The sequence below is a fragment of the Salmo salar genome, chromosome 20 (genome assembly GCF_965601325.2).
Source record: "Salmo salar chromosome 20, fSalSal1, whole genome shotgun sequence".
Taxonomy (NCBI): Eukaryota; Metazoa; Chordata; class Actinopteri; order Salmoniformes; family Salmonidae; genus Salmo; species Salmo salar.
The window spans coordinates 7384372-7397648 of record NC_138310.1 but is presented as its reverse complement, the minus strand read 5'-3'; the positions used below and the strand labels follow the sequence as shown (position 1 = coordinate 7397648).

The 13277-nt window shown below is 45.3% G+C and overlaps 1 protein-coding gene across 2 annotated transcripts in view; it reads right to left on the bottom strand.

Annotated features, from left to right (window-relative positions):
• The window catches only part of LOC106580171 (glutamate receptor ionotropic, delta-2), a 609807-nt gene that overhangs the window by 84449 nt on the left and 512081 nt on the right, over window positions 1–13277 (bottom strand). The window lies entirely within an intron of this gene.

Below are 13277 nucleotides of genomic sequence, written 5' to 3'. Positions count from 1 at the left end.
CAAAACATGACTTAGTACTTGTTGGCAAAACCCTTTTTGGCAATCACAGAGGTCAGACGTTTCTTGTAGTTGGCCACCAGGTTTGCACACATCTCAGGAGGGATTTTGTCCCACTCCTCTTTGCAGATCTTCTCCGAGTCATTAAGGTTTCGAGGCTGACGTTTGGTAACTCGAACCTTCAGCTCCCTCCACAGATTATCTATGGGATTAAGGTCTGGAGACTGGCTAGGCCACTCCAGGACCTTAATGTGCTTCTTCTTGAGCCACTCCTTTGTTGCCTTGGCCGTGTGTTTTGGGTCATGGTCATGCTGGAATACCCATCCACGACCCATTTTCAATGCCCTGGCTGAGGGAAGGAGGTTCTCACCCAATATTTGATGATACATGGCCCGTCCATCGTCCCTTTGATGCTGTGAAGTTGTCCTGTCCCCTTAGCAGAAAAACACCCCCAAGGCATAATGTTTCCACCTCCATGTTTGACGGTGGAGATGGTGTTCTTGGGGTCATAGGCAGCATTCCTCCTCCTCCAAACACGGCGAGTTGAATTGATGTCAGAGAGCTCCATTTTGGTCTCATCTGACCACAACACTTTCACCAGTTGTCCTCTGAGTCATTTAGATGTTCATTGGCAAACTTCAGACGGGCATGTATATGTATTCTTGAGCAGGGGGACCTTGCGGGCGCTGCAGGATTTCAGTCCTTCACGGCGTAGTGTGTTACCAATTGTTTTCTTGGTGACTATGGTCCCAGCTGCCTTGAGATCATTGACAAGATCCTCCCGTGTAGTTCTGGGCTGATTCCTCACTGTTCTCATGATCATTGCAACTCCACGAGGTGAGATCTTGCATGGAGCCCCAGGCGGAGGTAGATTGACAGTTCTTTTGTGTTTCTTCCATTTGCACATAATCGCACCAACTGTTGTCACCTTCTCACCAAGCTGCTTGGCGATGGTCTTGTAGCCCATTCCAGCCTTGTGTAGGTCTACAATCTTGTCCCTGACATCCTTGGAGAGCTCTTTGGTCTTTGCCATGGTTGAGAGTTTGGAATCTGATTGATTGATTGCTTCTGTGGACAGGTGTCTTTTTTACAGGTAACAAGCTGCGGTTAGGAGCACTCCCTTTAAGAGTGTGCTCCTAATCTCAGCTCGTTACCTGTATAAAAGACACCTGGGAGCCAGAAATCTTTCTGATTGAGAGGGGGTCAAATACTTATTTCCCTCATTAAAATGCAAATCAATTTATAACATTTCTGACATGTGTTTTTCTGGATATTTTTGTTGTTATTCTGTCTCTCACTGTTCAAATAAACCTACCATTAAAATGATAGACTGATCCTTTCTTTGTCAGTGGGCAAACGTACAAAATCAGCAGGGGATCAAATACTTTTTTCCCCCACTGTATGTGCTTTGACTGTATGTTAGGTTTTCATAAAACACATATGATAAGTAGGCTATAATGTTGTACAGGTAACTGCCAAAATATTGGAAACACTTGAGTAAATAAGTGCTTCCACTCAGCGTATGTGGGAACTCCTTAAAAAAATAAAAGAAGCATTCCAGGTGAAGCTGTTTGAGAGTGTGCAAAGCTGTCATCAAGACAAAGTGTGGCTACTTTGAAGAATCTCAAATATAAAATATATTTTCATTTGTTTAACACTTCTTTGGTTACTACATGATTCCATATGTGTTATTTCATAGTTTTGATGTTTTCACTATTACTCTATAATGTAGAAAAAAAACCCTGGTGTGTCTAAACTTTTGACTGGTACTGTAATTCAAGACTTTTCACAGCAAACTTCAACCTTTTGAGAGTCTTGAATTTGCAGAGAGTGTGCAATATCCCAGAACCTTAGACACTGAGCAGGACAATACCGGTCATGCCCTTCCACTTGTTCATTATTTTCCAAATGTCAAGAATTTCCCTGCGTTTTCCTCATGCTTCTGATGCTTGTCTGATTGGTTGATGCTTAAACTTGACCTTGAGCTTTTTCTAGTGTTCACAAGTATGGCCCCTCAGAGTCCCCTGAATGTACACATTGTCATGAATTTCACTTGTGATTTCAATGTGAATGTATTATTGTTAATGTATTGTAATATCCATGTATTTCAGTTTCATTGTCTGCCATGTGAATATCAGTAAAAAACATTTTGGACGGACACAACATGATACGTTTTATGGACCCCATCCATAATTTCTGACATAAAATAAAGGAATCGTGAACCATATCTAGACAGTAACATATAGTATTAAGACATCCGGTAGGGGCAGTCACATTAGGAAAAAGGGATGTAAATTGATCTGCTAGAGACCCGTTTTTTGACTGTGAAAGTATTCTGAGTGATCCTGACCTGGGACGTCATCCGACAGAACTTCAGAATAGGTGGTTTCTTCATAGACATGTTGCTAAAATGTATACATAACAATGTGTGATGGATGTAATATTGTCCAAAATACAATTTCCACTAGAACATTGATTGCCATGTTGAGTTTTGTAAACAAAGTGCCTGTTGCTGTACAGTTGACCTAGCCGGACTGTTGGGTCCAAATGGGACAGTAGAAAGGACAGTGTTCTACGTAGAGAATTCATGTGAATTTAATCCATCTGGATCATAACGGTCTCACATGAAAGCCCTTTATGTTCACATGGCCAAAGAGTGCAGATATGCTTGTCCATTACATTAGAATAACACCTAGACGATTCAGACGGACAGCACAAGAGCGAGATAGTGACTATTTGGTGTAATCTCAGCGTGAGTGAGAAAAGCTCTCACCCTGAAGTTAAGGCCTGCCATGGAGAGAGAGATTGCTACGGGAGGATGTAGTTGAAGCTGATTGCATCCAATTTTCTTGGCTGTAGGATGTTGATCTTTAGAAAATGAGCCAGAGTGTAATGCAACTTTTATTAGGGAGTTCTGTGACTCGGTTCAAAGCCACCCTGCTATGCACATCAAATCAGCTGCTCCACTTTGACCAGGTTCTCCTTGCCTGCCTTTGATTTCCAGCCAGGCTAGGGGCAACATACTCTCACTGCTACTCCACCCAGCTCACTCTTTCTCGCTCTCTCCATTCCACCCTCCTTCGTTTCATTCCTTTGCAAACATACATATCCATGCACATACAGTCACACAAATCATTCTGTAAGCAGCACCATGTTTCTAATCCACAAATGCATTTAGACAAGGAGAGTGTGGGTGGAAGATAAGAAGAGAGATAAAGAGGGAGGATGGGGTGAGAGAGAGAAAGAGTGAGAAAGAGACACTGGCTGCAGGTCCGTCTAGGAAAATAGCAAGAACACATGGGTTGATTTGTTAAACTCAGCTCCAACCTAATACACAGTGAAGGCAGTGATCAAAGTCATGCCCCCAAGGCTTCAAAATGTTTGCCCAGAGTGAGTGAGCTTGTTTTCAGGCAACCTCAGTCCACAGGGCTAGCTTTGAAAATATTTTCCCACAGCCACAAGTGAGTCCAAGGTCGGAGAATGTCTGTTTTTGACTGTCAGCTGATCAGTCTGCCAGTCAAGGAGTCCGCATCCCACTAAAAAGGGCCCTTAAAGTTCCGCCAGGCAGTCCTGCCAGTGCAGGCAGGACACTCAGCCTAAAGTGGATTTCCAATCAAAGAGAAAAAGCCATGAAACACTGTCAAGAACCCTTCAGGCTGTTGGAATGCTTGTACATTTCTCTTAGGGCAACTGGAGAGGCTATTCTGCTCCTAACTCTCTCAGGGAGGGGAAGAAAATGCCAATCAGTCCAAGGTCAGTGAGCCGAACGACGCAGAACCTGCTGCTGCCTAACTGGCTGAGCACTGCCTCTCAACACCACTACCGCTACTGCTACCTTAGTAGTGATGTTATCTGGGACTGGAACATCAGACTAACACTACTTTAGAAGTCATGTTGTCTGAAACACCAGACTAACACTACTTTAGAAGTCATGTTGTCTGAAACACCAGACTAATACTACCTCAGTAGTCATGTTGTCTGAAACACCAGACTAATACTACCTAGGTAGTCATGTTATCTGAAACACCAGACTAACACTACCTTAGTAGTCATGTTGTCCGAAACACCAGACTAACTCAGTAGTCATGTTGTCTGAAACACCAGACTAACACTACCTTAGCAGTCATGTTGTCTGAAACACCAGACTAATACTACCATAGTAGTCATGTTGTCTGAAAGACCAGACCAACACTACCTTAGCAGTCATGTTGTCTGAAACACCAGACTAATACTACCTTAGTAGTCATGTTGTCTGAAACACCAGACTAATACTACCTTAGTAGTCATACTGTCTGAAACACCAAACTAATACTACCTTAGTAGTCATGTTGTCTGAAATACCAGACTAACTCAGTAGTCATGTTGTCTGAAACACCAGACTAACACTACCTTAGCAGTCATGTTGTCTGAAACACCAGACTAATACTACCTTAGTAGTCATACTGTCTGAAACACCAGACTAATACTACCTTAGTAGTCATGTTGTCTGAAACACCAGACTAACTCAGAAGTCATGTTGTCTGAAACACCAGACTAATACTACCTTAGCAGGCATGTTGTCTGAAACACCAGACTAACACTACCTTAGTAGTCATGTTGTCTGAAACACCAGACTAATACTACCTTAGCCTCTCTAGGGTAGGGGGCAGTATATGCACGGCCGGATAAAAAACGTTCCCGATTTAATCTGGTTATTACTACTGCCCAGAAACTAGAATATGCATATAATTGTTTGATTTGCATAGAAAACACCCTAAAGTTTCTAAAACTGTTTGAATGGTGTCTGTGAGTATAACAGAACTCATATGGCAGGCAAAAACCTGAGAAGATTCCTTACAGGAAGTGCCCTCTCTGACCATTTCTTGGCCTTCTACACTCTCTTTATTGAAAACTGAGGATCTCTGCTGTAACGTGACACTTCCTACGGCTCCCATAGGCTCTCAGAAGGCGGCAGAACGGTGAATGATGACTCTGGTGTCCCAGGCTGAAAAACAGTAGCGCATTTGGATAGTGGTCGATCAGAGAACAATGAGACTGGGGTCGCGTGCACGAGCCGACACCATGTTTTTATTTTTTCGTCTTTGAACGAAAACAGGGTTTCCCAGTTGGAATATTATCGCTTTTTTACGAGAAAAATCGCATAAAAATTGATTTTAAACAGCGGTTGACATGCTTCGAAGTACGGTAATGGAATATTTAGATTTTTTTTGTCACGAAACGCGTCGGGCGCGTCACCCTTCGTCACCCTTCGGATAGTGTCTTGAACGCACGAACAAAACAGAGGATATTTGAACATAACTATGGATTATTTTGAACCAAACCAACATTTGTTATTGAAGTAGAAGTCCTGGGAGTGCATTCTGACGAAGAACAGCAAAGGTAATCCAATTTTTCTTATAGTAAATCTGAATTTGGTGAGGGCCAAACTTGGTGGGTGTCAAAATAGCTAGCCCGTGATGGCGAGCTATCTACTCAGAATATTGCAAAATGTGCTTTTGCCGAAAAGCTATTTTAAAATCGGACATAGCGATTGCATAAAGGAGGTCTGTATCTATAATTCTTAAAATAATTGTTATGTTTTTTGTGAACGTTTATCGTGAGTAATTTAGTAAATTCACCGGAGGTTTGCGGTGGGTATGCTAGTTCTGAACGTCACATGCTAATGTAAAAAGCTGTTTTTTTATATAAATATGAACTTGATTGAATAAAACATGCATGTATTGTATAACATAATGTCCTAGGAGTGTCATCTGATGAAGGTCATCAAAGGTTAGTGCTGCATTTAGCTGTGGTTTGGGTTTATGTGACATTATATGCTAGCTTGAAAAATGGGTGTCTGATTATTTCTGTCTGGATACTCTGCTGACATAATCTAATGTTTTGCTTTCGTTGTAAAGCCTTTTTGAAATCGGACAGTGTGGTTAGATTAATGAGAGTCTTGTCTTTAAAATGGTGTAAAATAGTCATATGTTTGAGAAATTGAAGTAATAGCATTTCTAAGGTATTTGAATATCGCGCCATGGGATTCCACTGGCTGTTGAGTAGGTGGGACGATTTCGTCCCACATACCCTAGAGAGGTTAATAGTCATGTTGTCTGAAACACCAGACTGATACTACCTTAGCAGTCATGTTGTCTGAAACGCCAGACTAACACTACCTTAGCAGTCATGTTGTCTGAAACACCAGACTAATACTACCTTAGTAGTCATGTTGTCTGAAACACCAGACTAATACTACCTTAGCAGTCATGTTGTCTGAAACACCAGACTAACACTACCTTAGTAGTCATGTTGTCTGAAACACCAGACTAACACTACCTTAGTAGTCATACTGTCTGGGACACTACTTTAGAACCCTGCCCTCTGCAACAATGGTGCATGCTCAGCCCCCTCCCTGTTCTCCCTTGACTGAGTGGCCACGCACGTCTCCAACTCAAGTTTTCAGACGACACAACAGTGGTAGGCCTGATTACCAAAAACAACGAGACAGCCTACAGGGAGGAGATGAGGGCCCTGGAAGAGTGGTGCCAAGAAAATAACCTCTCCCTCAACGTCAACAAAACAAAAGAGCTGATTGTGGACTTCAGGAGACAGCAGAGGGAGCCCGCCTCCATCCACATCGACAGGGCTGCAGTGGAGAGGGTGAAAAGCTTTAAGTTTGTCGGCGTACACATCACTGACAAATGGTCAACACAGACAGTGTGGTGAAGAAGACGCAACAGGGCCTCTTCAAACTCAGGAGGCTGAAGAAATTTGGCTTGGCCCCCTGAGTCACGACCTGTTCAGCCCGCTACCATCTAGAAGGCGTAGAGACAGTACAGGTGCATCAAAGATGAGACCGAGAGATCGAAAAACTACTCTTTCACCACTAACCGGCCCCCGCCCAGTACCCTGCCCTGAAATTTTGTCCCTTTTACTAGCTACCACCCGGTACTCAACCGTGCATCAGACTGCTGACCAATGAACATAGTCATTGAACACTGGTCACTTTAATAACGTTTACATACTATTTAACCTACTTCATATGTACAGTACAGTACGAGTCAAAAGTTTGGACACACTTAGTCATTCGGCTATTTTCTACATTGTAAAAATAAAAGTGAAGACATCAAAACTATGAAATAACATATGGAATCATGTGGTAACCAAAAAAAGTGTTAAACAAATCTAAATATATTATATAATTGAGATTCTTCAAACTAGCCACCCTTTGCCTTGATGACAGCATTGCACATGCTTGGAATTCTGTCCACCAGCTTCATGAGGTAGTGACCTGGAATGCATTTCAATTAACAGGTGTGCCTAGTTAGAAGTTAATTTGTGGAATTTCTTTCCTTCTTAATGCATTAGAGCCAATCAAACGCATTATGGTTCCCACCATGAAGCATGGAGGAGGAGGTGTGATGGTGTGGGGGTGCTTTGCTGGTGACACTGTCAGTGATTTATTTAGAATTCAAGGCACACTTAACCAGCATGGCTACCACAGCATTCTGCAGTGAGACACCATCACTTCTGGTTTGCGCTTAGTGGGACTATAATTTGTTTTTCAACAGGACAATGATAAAAAAAACACACCTCCAGGCTGTGTATGGGCTATTTGACCAAGAAGGAGAATGATGAAGTGCTGCATCAGATGACCCGGCCTACACAATCCCCCGACCTCAACCCAATTGAGATGGTTTGGGATGAGATGGACCGCAGAGTGAAAGAAAAGCAGCCAACAAGAGCTCAGCATTTGTGGGAACTCCTTCAAGACTGGAAATGTCACGTCCTGACCAGTGAGAAGGGTCATTTTGCCATAGTAGAATGGTCAGGGCGTAGCAGGGGTGTTGTTTTGTGTGTTTTGGAGTTGGTTTGTTTCTAGGGGAATTTGTTCTAGTTTTCTGTTTCTATGATTCATTTTCCATGTGTGGCCGAGTATGGTTTCCAATCAGAGGCAGGTGTCTTTCGTTGTCTCTGATTGGAAGCCATACTTAGGCAGCCTGTTTTTCTTTGGGTCTTGTGGGTGTTTGTTTTCCGTTTAGCTGCTGTACCTGACGGAACTGTCGGTCATTTGGTTATTTTGTTTAAGTGTTCTCATATAATAAATTAAGAATGAGCACTATCCACGCTGCGTCTTGGTCTAATCCTTTCGACGCCTGTGACAGAAACACCCACCATAAGAAGACCAAGCAGCGTGGGAGGAGGTACGTCGAGTCGTGGACCTGGGAGGAAATCCTGGATGGGAAAGGACCGTGGACAAGGCTGGGAGAGTATCGCCGCCCGCCGGAGGAGATAGAGACAGCGAAGGCGGAACGGCGTTACTGGGAGGAACGGCTGGAACAGCAAGAGGAGGCAAAATAATTTGGGGGGGCATACGGGTAGTTTGGTTAGGTCAGGGGGGAGCCCTGACCTGACTTCCTGGGCGTACAGGAGAGAGCCGTGGAGCAAACCGGAGCCAATGAGGGAGTCAAGCGCTGAGTTCGACGCGAGATTCCGGGAAATGGTGCTGGCGGAGAGGGCACTGCGGAGCGGGCGTGCAGAGGGGCGAGAAATGCATTACGGGGTAAAGCGCACTCTCGCCCATCCGCACGCACAGTCCGGTGCGGTCGGTACGGGCTCCGCAGCGTTGCCAGGCGAGAGTTGGCCGGCAGCCAGGAAGAAGTGCACCGGCTCAACGCATCTGGCCGCCAGTGCGTCTCCTCGGCCCAGTTTATCCTGCGCCTGCTCTACGCACAGCAGCCCTCATTCCCCAGCACAGCCCAGTTTGCCCTGTGCCAGCGCTCCGCCTGTGCCAGACCTCCGGTGCGCCTCCACAGCCCAGTGTGCCCTGTGCCTGCTCTGCGCACCCAGTCTCCTGTGCGTCTCCCCAGTCTGGTGAGACCGGTTCCAGCTCCCCGTAGGAAGCCTCCTTTCATTATCCATGGCACAAAGCCTCCTGTGATGATCTATGGCACAAAGCCTCCAGTGATTATCCAAGGCACAAAGCCTCCAGTGATTATCCAAGGCACGGAACCTACGGCGACGCTCCTCAGCCCGAAGCCACTGGCTACGCTCCTCAGCCCGGAGCATCCAGCTACACTCCTCAGCCCGGGGCCTCCAGCGACGCCTCTCAGCACGAGGCCTCCAGCAACGCCTCTCAGCCCGGGGCCTCCAGCGACGCCTCTCAGCCCAGGGCCTCCAGCGAAGGTCTGCAGCCCGGTGCCTCCAGCGACGGTCTGCAGCCCAGAGTCTTCAGCAACGGTCTGCAGCCCAGAGTCTTCAGCAACGTTCTGCAGCCCAGAGTCTCCAGCGGTGGTCGGCAGCACAGAACGAGGGCTACGCCCAGAGCCAGAGCCACCTCCATAGCTGGAGGATTGGCGGAAGGGTTGGGTGTAGCACAGGAACCATCGTAGACGGTGGCCACCCTCCCTTCCCTCCCTTTAGGTTTGGGGTTGTTTTTGTGTTTTTTTTTGTTTGGGGTGCAGTCGGGGTCTGCACCTTCAGCGGGGGTACTGTCACGTCCTGACCAGTGAGAAGGGTCATTTTGCCATAGTAATCCTTTCGACGCCTGTGACAGGAAAAGTATTCCTCCTGAAGCTTGTTGAGAAAATGCCAAGAGTGTGCAAAGCTGTCAGCAAGGCAAAGGGTGGCTACTCTAAAATCTAAAATATATTTTGATTTGTTTAACACTTTTTTGGTTATGACATGATTCCATGTGTGTTATTTCATAGTTTTGATTTCTTCACTATTATTCTACAATGTAGAAAATAGTAAAAATAAAAAAAAGCCCTTGACTGAGTAGGTGTGTCCAAACTTTTGACCAGTACTGTGTATACTGTATTCTTGTAAGGACCGACACTGGAGTCGAGAAGCAGGTACGTTGAGTAGAACATTTAATGAGGGACAGACAAAGAACAAGCCACAAACAGCATCAGCACATGGGTACACAATGACAAACAACAATCAGTGCAGCAGCGGGGACAGAGCTGGGGAACTGACAAATATAGGGGAGGTAATAAACAGGTGATTGAGTACAGGTGAGTCCAATAATTTGCTGATGCCCGTGACGAGGGAAGGCAGGTGTGCGTAATGATGGTGGCAGGGGTGCGGAATGCTGGGGAGCCTGGCGCCTTCGAGCGCTAGGGAGGGAGAGCGGGAGTAGTGACAATTTTAGTCAATATAACTACTGCTGTACACACCTTTTCTATTCATATACTGTCCATAATGTCTATACAAACCATCATATACAGAACATACAGTGCATTCGGAAGGTATTCAGACCACTTCACCTTTTCCCATTTTGTTAGATTACAGCCTTATTCTAAAATGGATAAAATAAACTGGTTTTTAAAAATGTTTGCTAATATATATTTAGATTAAAAAAACAGGAATACCTTACTTACTTATGTATTCAGCCCATTTGGTAAAGAGACTCAAAATTGAGCTCAGGTGCATCCTGTTTCCATTGATCATCCTTGAGTTGGAGACCAACTGTGGCAAATTCAATTGATTGAATTGAACATCAGAAGCCTTCTCCCTAAGTTTGTTTTACTCACTGCTTTAGCACACTCCGCCAACCCTGATGTCCTTGTATTGTCTGAAACCTGGTTTAGGAAGGCCACCAAAAATTCTGCGATTTCCATACCCAACTGCAACATTTTCCGTCAAGATAGAACTGTCAAAGGGGGAGGAGTTGCAATCTACTCCAGAGATAGCTTGCAAAGTTCTGTCATACTATCCAGGTTTATGCCCAAACAGTTCGAGCTTCTAATTTTAAAAATTAATCTCTCCAGAAATAAGTCTCTTACTGTTGCCGCCTGTTATAGACCCCCCTCAGCTCCTAGCTGTGCCCTGGACACCATATGTGAATTGACTGCCCCCCCATCTATCTTCAGAGTTAGTTCTGTTAGGTGACCTAAACTGGGATATGCTTAACACCCCAGCAGTCCTATAATCTAAACTAGATGCCCTCAATCTCACACACATTATCAAGGAAACCACCATGTACAACAATTCATCCGTAAACATGGGCACCCTCATAGATATTATCCTGACCAACTTGCCCTCCAAATACACCTCTGCTGTTTTCAATCAGGATCTCAGCAATCACTGCCTCATTGCCTGCATCCGCTATGGGTCCGCGGTCAAACGACCACCCCTCATCACTGTCAAATGCTCCCTAAAACACTTCTGCGAGCAGGCCTTTCTAATCAACCTGGCCCGGGTATCCTGGAAGGATATTGACCTCATCCCGTCAGTAGAGGATGCCTGGTCGTTCTTTAAAAGTTATTTCCTCACCATCTTAAAAAAGCATGCCCCTTTCAAAAAATGTAGAACTAAGAACAGATATAGCCCTTGGTTCACTCCAGACCTGACTGCCCTTGACCAGCACAAAAACATCCTGTGGCGGACTGCAATAGCATCGAACAGTCCCCACGATATGCAACAGTTCAGGGAAGTCAGGAACCAATACACACAGTCATTCAGGAAAGCAAAGGCTAGCTTTTTCAAACAAAAATGTGCATCCTGTAGCTCGAACTCCAAAACGTTTTGGGACACTGTAAGGTCCATGGAGAAAAAGAACACCTCCTCCCAGCTGCCCACTGCACTGAGGCTAGGCAACACGGTCATCACTGATAAATCCATGATAATCGAAAATGTCAATAAGCATTTCTCTACGGCTGGCCATGCTTTCCTCCTGGCTACCCCAACCCCGGCCAACAACTCCACACCCCCCGCAGCTACTTGGCCGAGCCTCCCCAGCTTCTCCTTCACCCAAATCCAGATCGCAGATGTTCTGAAAGAGCTGCAAAACCTGAACCCGTACAAATCAACTGGGCTAGACAATCTGGACCCTCTCTTTCTAGAATTATCCGCCGCCATTGTTGCAACCCCTATTACCAGTCTGTTCAAACTCTCTATCGTATCGTCCGAGATCCCAAAAGATTGGAAAGCTGGCGCGGTCATCCCCCTCTTCAAAGGGGGTGACACTCTAGACCCAAACTGTTATAGATCTATATCCATCCTGCCCTGCCTTTCTAAAGTCTTCGAAAGCAAAGTTAATAAACAGATCACTGACCATTTCGAATCCCACCGTACCGTCTCCGCTGTGCAATCCGGTTTCCGAGCTGGTCATGGGTGCATCTCAGCCATGCTCAAGGTACTAAACGATATCATAACCGCCATCGATAAAATACAGTACTGTGCAGCCGTCTTCATCGACCTGGCCAAGGCTTTCGACTCTGTCAATCACCGTATTCTTATCGGCAGACTCAATAGATTTGGATTCTCAAATGACTGCCTCGCCTGGTTCACCAACTACTTCGCAGACAGATTTCAGTGTGTCAAATCAGAGGGCCTGTTGTCCGGACCTCTGGCAGTCTCTATGGTGGTACCACAGGGTTCAATTCTTGGACCGACTCTTTTCTCTGTATATTTCAATGATTTCGCTCTTGCTGCGGGTGATTCCCGGGTCCATCTCTACGCAGACGACACCATTCTGTATACATCTGGCCCTTCTTTGGACACTGTGTTAACTAACCTGGTCCCGTGTGGCTCAGTTGGTAGTGCATGGTGTTTGCAACGCCAGGGTTGTGGGTTCGATTCCCTCGGGGGACCAGTACGGATTTTTTTTTAATGAAATGTATGATTTTAACTACTGTAAGTCACTCTTGATAAGAACGTCTGCTAAATGACTAAAATGTAACATGTAAAAATGTAACCTCCAAACGAGCTTCAATGCCATACAACACTCCTTCCGTGGCCTCCAACTGCTCTTAAACGCTAGCAAAACCAAATGCATGCTTTTCACCTGTTCACTGCCCGCACCCGCCTGCCCGACTAGCATCACTACTCTGGACGGTTCTGACGTACAATACGTGGACAACTACAAATACCTAGGTGTCTGGCTAGACTGTAAACTCTCCTTCCAGACTCATATTAAACATCTCCAATCCAAAATCAAATCTAGAATTGGCTTTCTATTTCGCAAAAAAGCCTCCTTCACTCACGCTGCCAAAATTACCCTAGTAAAACTGACTGTCCTACCGATCCTCGACTTCGGCGATGTCATCTACAAAATAGCTTCCAATACTCTACTCAGCAAATTGGATGTAGTCTATCACAGTGCCATCCGTTTTGTTACAAAAGTGCCTTATTCCACCCACCACTGCAACCTGTATGCTCTAGTCGGCTGGCCCTCGCTACATATTTGTCGCCAGACCCACTGGCTCCAGGTCATCTATAAGTCTAAGCTAGGTAAATCTCCGCCTTATCTCAGCTCACTGGTCACGATAACAACACCCACCCGTAGCACGCAC